The sequence below is a fragment of the Schistocerca piceifrons genome, chromosome 4 (assembly GCF_021461385.2).
Source record: "Schistocerca piceifrons isolate TAMUIC-IGC-003096 chromosome 4, iqSchPice1.1, whole genome shotgun sequence".
Classification (NCBI taxonomy): domain Eukaryota; kingdom Metazoa; phylum Arthropoda; class Insecta; order Orthoptera; family Acrididae; genus Schistocerca; species Schistocerca piceifrons.
The window spans coordinates 763,809,244-763,818,192 of record NC_060141.1 but is presented as its reverse complement, the minus strand read 5'-3'; positions in this window follow the sequence as shown (position 1 = coordinate 763,818,192).

Here is an 8,949-nt window from a genome sequence, read left to right as displayed (position 1 = left end):
GTCATTCTCAATGGAGAGAAGTCTTCCGAAGTAAGAGTGATTTCAGGTGTGCCGCAGGGGAGTGTCGTAGGACCGTTGCTATTCACAATATACAGGGTGATTCAAAAAGAATACCACAACTTCAGGAATTTAAAACTCTGCAACGACAAAAGGCAGAGCTAAGCACTATCTGTCGGCGAATTAAGGGAGCTATAAAGTTTCATTTAGTTGTACATTTGTTCGCTTGAGGCGCTGTTGACTAGGCGTCAGCGTCAGTTGATGCTAAGATGGCGACCGCTCAACAGAAAGCTTTTTGTGTTATTGAGTATAGCAGAAGTGAATCGACGACAGTTGTTCAGCGTGCATTTCGAACGAAGTATGGTGTTAAACCTCCTGATAGGTGGTGTATTAAACGTTGGTATAAACAGTTTACAGAGAATTGGTGTTTGTGCAAAGGGAAAAGTTCTGGACGGCCGAGAACGAGTGATGAAAATGTAGCACGCATCCAGCAAGCATTTGTTCGCAGCCCAGGAAAATCGACTCGCAGAGCTAGCAGAGAGCTGCAAATTCCACAATCAACTGTATGGAGAGTTCTACGAAAAAGGTTAGTTATGAAACCTTATCGTCTGAAATTGGTTCAAGCACTGTCTGCAGCTGATAAGATTAAAAGAATCGATTTCTGTGATTTTATCCTTGCTCAAATGGAAACAGATGAATCTTTCGTTTCAAAGATTGTGTTTAGTGATGAAGCAACTTTCCACACTAACGGGAAAGTCAACCGTCACAATGTCTGTATATGGGGCACTGAGAATCCGCGGGAAACAACTCAGTATGAACGTGACTCGCCTAAGGTGAACGTTTTCTGTGCCATTTCAGCCAATAAAGTTTTTGGTCCCTTTTTCTTCGAAGGTGCTACTGTAACTGGACTACAGTATCTGGAGATGTTAGAGAATTGGCTGTTCCCTCAGCTCGAACAAGAAACACAACAATTCATATTTCAGCAGGATGGAGCGCCACCACATTATCTGTCCATAACTACCTGAACGTCAACTACCCGAGGCGATGGATCGGCCGCCAGGCAGCCCGTGACAGAGCACTTCATCACTGGCCTCCAAGAAGCCCTGATCTTACCTCCTGCGATTTTTTCTTATGGGGGTATGTTAAGGATATGGTGTTTCGGCCACCTCTCCCAGCCACCATTGATGATTTGAAACGAGAAATAACAGCAGCTATCCAAACTGTTACGTCTGATATGCTACAGAGAGTGTGGAACGAGTTGGAGTATCGGGTTGATATTGCTCGAGTAACTGGAGGGGGCCATATTGAACATCTCTGAACTTGTTTTTGAGTGAAAAAAAAACCTTTTTAAATACTCTTTGTAATGATGTATAACAGAAGGTTATATTATGTTTCTTTCATTAAATACACATTTTTAAAGTTGTGGTATTCTTTTTGAATCACCCTGTATATAAATGACCTTGTGGATAACATCGGAAGTTCACTGAGGCTTTTTGCGTATGATACTGTAGTATATCGAGAGGTTGTAACAATGGAAAATTGTACTGAAATGCAGGAGGATCTGCAACGAATTGACGCATGGTGCAAGGAATGGCAATTGAATCTCAATGAAGACAAGTGTAATGTGCTGCGAATACATAGAAAGAAGGATCCTTTATCATTTAGCTACAGTATAGGAGGTCAGCAACTGGAAGCAGTTAATACCATAAATTATCTGGGGGTAGGCATTAGGAGTGATTTAAAATGGAATGATCATACAAAGTTGATCGTTGGTAGAGCAGGTGCCAGATTCATTGGAATTATCCTAAGGAAATACAGTCCGAAAACAAAGGAAGCCGGTTACAGTACGCTTGTTCGCCCACTGCTTGAACTCTGCTCACCGGTGTGGGATCCGTACCAGATAGGGTTGATGGAAGAGATAGAGAAGATCCAACGGAGAGCAGCGCGCTTCGTTACAGGATCATTCAGTAATTGCGAAAGCGTTACGGAGATGATAGACAGACTCCAGTGGAAGACTCTGCAAGAGAAACGCTCAGTAGCTCGGTACGGGCTTTCGTTGAAGTTTTAAGAACATACCTTCACCGGGGAGTCAAGCAGTATATTGCTCCCTCTTACGTATATCTCGTGAAGAGACCATGAGGATAAGATCAGAGAGATTTGAACCCACACAGAGGCATACCGACAATCTTTCTTTCCACGAACAATACGAGACTGGAATAGATGGGAGGACCGATAGAGGTACTCAAAGTACTCTCCGCTACACACCGTCAGGTGGCTTGCGGAGTATGGATGTAGATGTAGATGTAGAAAGCAGTTGTCAGTCCCATGCTGACCGGGCAATGCTGTGGAGTCTCGGCCTGTGATGGTAGCAGACAGCAGCCTCGCTTGCAGAAAACTGACCGTCTCCCTGGGGAGGAGCCTCCTACTGAGATTCACCGACTGCCTTCTGCCGACGACAGGACTCTGAGACCACATCGGTGGGGCACCATGCAAATGCGAAAAACCCACAGCGTTTGTCCGCAGCACACAGGTCCAGTACTCACAAAATAATAGCAACGAAATAGTGGCAGAGAATGAAACAGTGTCATATGGCGATATGTCACAGTAATGTGGCAATGTTGCTCTCTACTATTTTCATTACTTCGTTCGCGTTCTTATTTATTGGCTTTTCTGTTCTTGCATCTCTTCCCTGAATCGCTATCTATTAGCTTATATTTTCATTATAACTAATTCTACTTCTTTTTCCCACTCATCCCTCATCTTTCTATACACTTCTGCTTTCTTTCTATCCTCCACGTCCATTTTTCTCAGCTCTTTTGTTTGTTCTGACCACTGCCTACCCAGAGTGGAATGTCACCCATGGTTCCAGAGATTGAAATGCCCTCCCCTACAGTACTTTACATTTCAGGACCTTTGCTAGTCTCACTTTGTTCTGCAACTAATGCGGCTTGCTACGTCTTAGGCAACAAGATTGGCTTTGATGCCTCAAACTACGAATATTAGATCTTTAATAGTGCAAATACCACTCTCGTAAATTTGTCAAGAAAAGTAAAAGCAATCGTAATCGTGGAAAAAAATCTTCACATTCAATAATTTTGATACGCAATACAAGGTATACAAATCATTTTCACTGAATTCACGGTTCGTTCTTAGTCAAACATTGTAAATTAACTAAACAAACATTGTTTTAGCTTGTTTCACAAATTTTATAATAGTTACTGCACGATTAGATTTCGGCTTATATGCTCCTTTTCAAGTACATTACTGTTTCCAAAGATGATAAAGCAAAGGTAAACATGATTATAAGACAAAGATAAACATTTCAACTTCTTAATGTATCGATCCTTGGCTTAATGTAAAATTCCTTCAATGACCATTTGTTGACAAATTGCATATGAAATTACACAATTCAGTCATTACACTAACATGGCTAAACATATCTAGGAATAAAGTTATGCATCACCTTAGAGCTTTTTATCTGCTTGTAGATTGAGGCCCAAAATTTTACTTCTATCTAGGAGTTGCGACATCATCTAAAAGAGGTGAATGATTGAATTGCGTTTGCTCATTTAACAGTAGGTGTGGGGGTAATCACATCTGTTCTTTAATTTCTAGAATTTCTAACTGATGTAGTTTTGCCCCCTTTTCCTCAGTGTGTAAGACTTCTATATCTATAACGTATTTGTGTTTTCTGTTAAAGAAATGTTTTGCAAAGGCTGAGTCAGGCTTATTCAATCTCCAGCTTCTACGATGTTCTTTAAGCCTGATGCAGATTGACCTCCCAGTTTGTCCAGCGTCACAAGTTTGACATTCCAGGCATGTTACCTTATTAACGCCACTTTTTGTGACGGCTGGTTGTTTGTCTTTTGCATTGAACAAGTAGCTACTTACTGTCTGATGGACACAGAAAAGCATAGAGAAACCCTTTGCCTTCAAAATGTTATTTATGCTATTTGACGTTTTCCCTGCAAAAGGTAATATGCACCTGGTTTGCTTCTTCGTCTTTTTACTTACAATTTTTCCAGTGATGTTGGGGTCAAACTCGTTATTTGCGGCTGTGGTTTTAGTGTATTGCGTTCCTCGTACAAATCAGTCACTCAAAATACATAAACAGAAAAACAGATGCACTATGCTAGCAACACCTGTGGTGCAGCTGCGATCAATGTGTACGCAAAATGGAAGAAGAACAAATTGACAGTACAGCTTCTGCACTCCTAATATGCGCTTCACTGTGTCATTCTAACTGCAAGATGCTCAGAAAACCAAGGTAATGTATCCTGCATTGCCACGAAAATCAAACTTTTTCGCGTGCGTTAGTGTATCACGTCATGAGAATTCAGCGTTTGTCACGAAGTGATGTGAGCTTTTCGGGATTATTATCAGTCAAACAGAAACAGAGAAATTGCTGTTTTGTATGTGTGTGTGCAGAAAAGTAAAGCACGCAAATGTACCTTCACGGATCGCATCACACAAGTGATCTACTGTACATAATACAGCAACAAAAACCCTGGAAGAGTCCGAAATTAAGCGGAATAAGGCGTGGAAAAAACAATACTGGCATAAAGAATGTGGGCGTGTCACTCACCTGTGCATCGCTTATTTTTACTAAATCTGGTGCTTCGACGTTGCACTCGACGGACACTCATCACAATGAAGCAAATGCATCCGGTTGTCTGTATTATTTAAGGGTCACCTATCCATGAGGAAGTTTCAGGAATTTAGTGGTCTGAAAATGTAAGTCAAGTTGAGATATAGAGTTTTTTTTAAATTAAATGAGCAATTCATTGCCAGTAATAGTACACAGCAATGTTTTCACAAAAATGCAATAAACAGAAGCGAAATGATGCTAACTGCTGTGGGACTCGTACGTAATTGGAAGGCTGCAAGAAGAAACTGAGTGCTGTTGACGAGGGATTTCAAATTTATTCCGTATTTCTAGATTTCTAGAAGGCTTTTCACACTGTACCATACAAGCGGCTTGTAGTGAAATCGCGTGCTTATCGAATATCGTCTCAGTTATCTGACTGGGTTCTTGATTTCCTGTCAGAGAGGTCACAGTTCGTAGTAACTGACGAAAAGTCACCGAGTAAAACAGATGTGATTTCTGGCATTCCCGGAGGTAGCGTTCTAGGCCCTTTGCTGTTCCTCATCTGTATAAACGATTTGGGAGACAATCTGAGCAGTCGTCTTAGGTTGTTTGCAGATGATGCTGTCGTTAATCGACTAGTAGAGTCATCAGAAGATCAAAATGATTTAGAAAAGGTATCTTTATGGTGCAAAAATTGTCAATTGACTCTAAATTACGAAAAGTGTCAGGTCATTCACATATGTGTTGAAATGAATCCGTTAAACTTCGGTTACACAATAAATCAGTCAAATCTAAAGGCCTAAATTCAACTAAATACGTAGGAATTACAATTACGAACAACTTAAATTGGAAGGAACACATAGAAAATGTTGTGGGGAAGGCTAACCAAAGACTGCAATTTAATGGCAGGACACTTAGAGATGAAACAGATCTGCTAAACAGGCTGACTGCACTACGCTTGTCCGTTCTCTTTTAGAATACTGCTGCACGATGTGGGATCCTTACCACACAGGATTGACGGAGAACATAGAGGAATTTGAAAGGAGCGCAGCACGTTTTGTAGTACCGAGAAATAGGGGCGAGAGTGTCACCGACATGAAACATGATTTGTGGTGGACATTGTTAAAACAAACGCGTTTTTCGCTGCGGGTGAATCTTCTCGCGAAATTTCAATTTCAATTGTCTCCTCCTTATGGGAAAATATTTTGTTGATGCCGACCCACATAGGGAGAAACGATCATCATATTAATACAAGGGAAGTCGGAGCTCGCACTGAGATATATAGGTGTTCGTTTCTTCCGCACACTGTACGAGACTGGAATAATAGAGAATTATTGCGAAAGTGGTTCGATGAACCTTCTGCCCGGCACTTAAATGTGATTTGCAGAGTATCCATGTAGATGTAGATAAGGGAATAAGGCTTCTACATCTGAACAGCTCGCATTTCAAGACAAACGAGGCACACTGAAATAGGACTAATTGGGCATAAGCGATACATAACAGAGATGGTTAAATACGAGCTGCTCAGAAGGTGGATTCTGCGACAGCCCAAGCGAAACTTGCATCTCCCACGTGCAGCAAGTGGGTTCCAGTCGGACAACACGAGAACTGGGAGGCAATTGGCCTGAATCCAATTTCTCTTCAATGCAACTTCTTTATTCCCAAGCTAGACTTGGAGAAAATTGACTGATGCTGCATAGACCCACTCAAGAACAGGGGAACGAAACCGAAACTTCTCACTGAAGCCGTACAGAAAATTAAAAACGTCTGCACTATGTCGAGTGGTGAGGCTGATACTTTGATTGGACAGTCCCCAGTTTTTGGAGGGAAATCAATGAACTTCCTCACACCAGGGTGGTGGCAGTAGGTGTCACCTTCTGATGTGCAGACAGATAGCACACACAGGTCAACACTGCAGCCTGTGCCTGTGGCAACTGGATTACAACACTTCAGGAAGCTGGTCTTTTTCCGGGAAACTGGCCACCACCCCGTCGACTGCCATTTCCTACTTTTGAGACACGGTGAAAGCCTTCTGCAGACCCAACGGTGAACTGATGGACGCGCAGCCTCACCTCCTTCCTGTGAGAAATCGAACAACTTTTCACTGCCAGCAAAAGTACCGAACTCACTCAATAAATTGCTGAGCAAGCGTTACAAAGCTGAAATTAAATCGTGCAGCTATTTGTGTCAGACTTGTTACACTTGGAACGCACGTTCCTCAGATGAAGCCTGTTTCACCAGCGACAAAGTGCTTGATTGTCGCGACAGTCACGTACGAGCCGTTGAGAATTCCCATGCTACAGTTGTAAAGCGCCACAGTACAGGTTTGGAGTGGAGTGACAGCGATTTGTTCATAGCTTGTGTCACGTTCCTTCCCACTTAACAGATCCAGTGTATACTGTTGCTGAGATACGCAATTTACATCCAGATACATACTCTGCGAACCACTGTGAAGTGCGTGGCAGATGGCACGTAGCATGTTACCATATTCACAGTTTCTTCCCATTCCCGTCGCTTATGCAGTGCGGGAAATGCCCCTTTGTGTGCTGTAACTAGTTCAGCTGTGTCTTTACTGTTCCTATGGGTGCGATGTGTAGGGGGATGAAAAATTTCTCCAGATTCTTTACTATATTTTGGTTTTCGAAACTTCTTAAGTAGCTTTTCGCAGGGCAGTTGGCTTCTATCTTCAAGTGTTTGCCACTTCAGCTTCGTCAGCAAGTTCGTGATGCTCTCCCATGAGTCGAACAAATCTGTGACCATACATGCCACTCTTCTTTATATATGTCCAGTATCCTGTGTTAGTCCTGTCTGGTATGGGTCCTGCACACTTGAATACTTTTCTGAACTGGATTGCATAAGTGATTTGTAAACAGTCTCCTTTATAGGCTGTCTTCATTTCCTCAGTATCCTGCCAATGTATGGAAGTCTGCCACCTGCCACTTCCATATTGTTGGAAGATATCCCACTTGGCCTTTAGAGCATCACAATGGAAGTATCCGAGTGTGGTTCTCTGTGGAGAATGGAAATTGACAAATTGAATTTGTCATCGTCATACCGGGCCAGCACCTGGCTTTTTGGATATACAGCTCGTGTAGCCGGTAATTTGGACAGTAAACAGACATTACATTTCTAATCCATTAAGGGCAGAGGCTATTTCAGGTCTCTGTGACTCTGTGACGGTAACTTTCTACAAGATATCGCAAAACCACATGTCGCCCTTTCTTTCCCAATCTACTTCGACACTGAGAGTGTTCGACTGTTCCCTGGGCAGCAAGCCGTCCATGTTTTTTATCCATTGAAATGTGTGGGAGGGGGTGGGCGAAAGGCTGGCATGCAGGCACTCATGCAAAGTGTGACAGTTCTACACTGGCCAAATGCATGTGGGCAGGTTTTGATATGTGGGTGTAGCGGTGTGCACGTAGGAAGGCGGCTGTGTATTGCGTTTTGCACAGATAGACGTGGAGACTACTTTGCAGTGCTGACGGAGTGATCTCTGTCTCTGTCCTGTGCCTCTCACCACAGCCATTACCTACTGTGGGTACTGGCAACGCTGGAGTGAGCTCTTAACCAGGCCACTGTCTCTGTTTATGACTCTTCCTAGTGGAATATAAAAGCTGAGAAAACTAGAGGTACCGCTTCTTAATGTAATACTTATCATGATTGTTATAACCCACCCATGATGAACACTATAGTGGCTCAGTAATATCAAAATTCCTAAACTAACAATAAAATAAATGCCAAATGCTCTAGGAGCTTCCCAAAGCAAGTGTTACGGGCAAACACAGAAGAATGACGCTATACTGAGGTGACAAAAGTCATCCATTACCTCCTCATATCGTGTCAGAACTCGTTTTGCCAATGTAGTGCAACAATTCGAGGCAGTGTGGACCCAATATGTCGTCGCAAGTCCGCAGCAGAAATATTGAGCCATGCTGCCTCTATAGCTGTCCCTAATTGCGAAAGTGCTACCGGTTCACGATTTTGCGCAAAAATTTACCTCTCGATTATGTCCCATTAATGTTCGAAGGGATTCATGATGGGTGATCTGATTGGCCAAACCATTCCCTCGAATTATCCAGAATGTTCTTCAAACCAATCGCATTGAGTTGTGGCCCCATGACATTTTGGTGCATTGTCGTCCATAAAAACTCCAACGTAGTTTGGGAACATGATGTCCCCAAATAGCTGAAAATGTTCTCCAAGTAGCCAAACATTCAGAAGACCAGTCCCTTCCATGTCGACACCGCCTACATCGCTGTGGGGCCACCACCGGGTTGCACAGTGCCTTGTTGACTACCTGGATCAATGCCCTCATGGGGTCTGCGTTACACTCGAAACTTACCATGAGCTCTTGCCAAGTGACA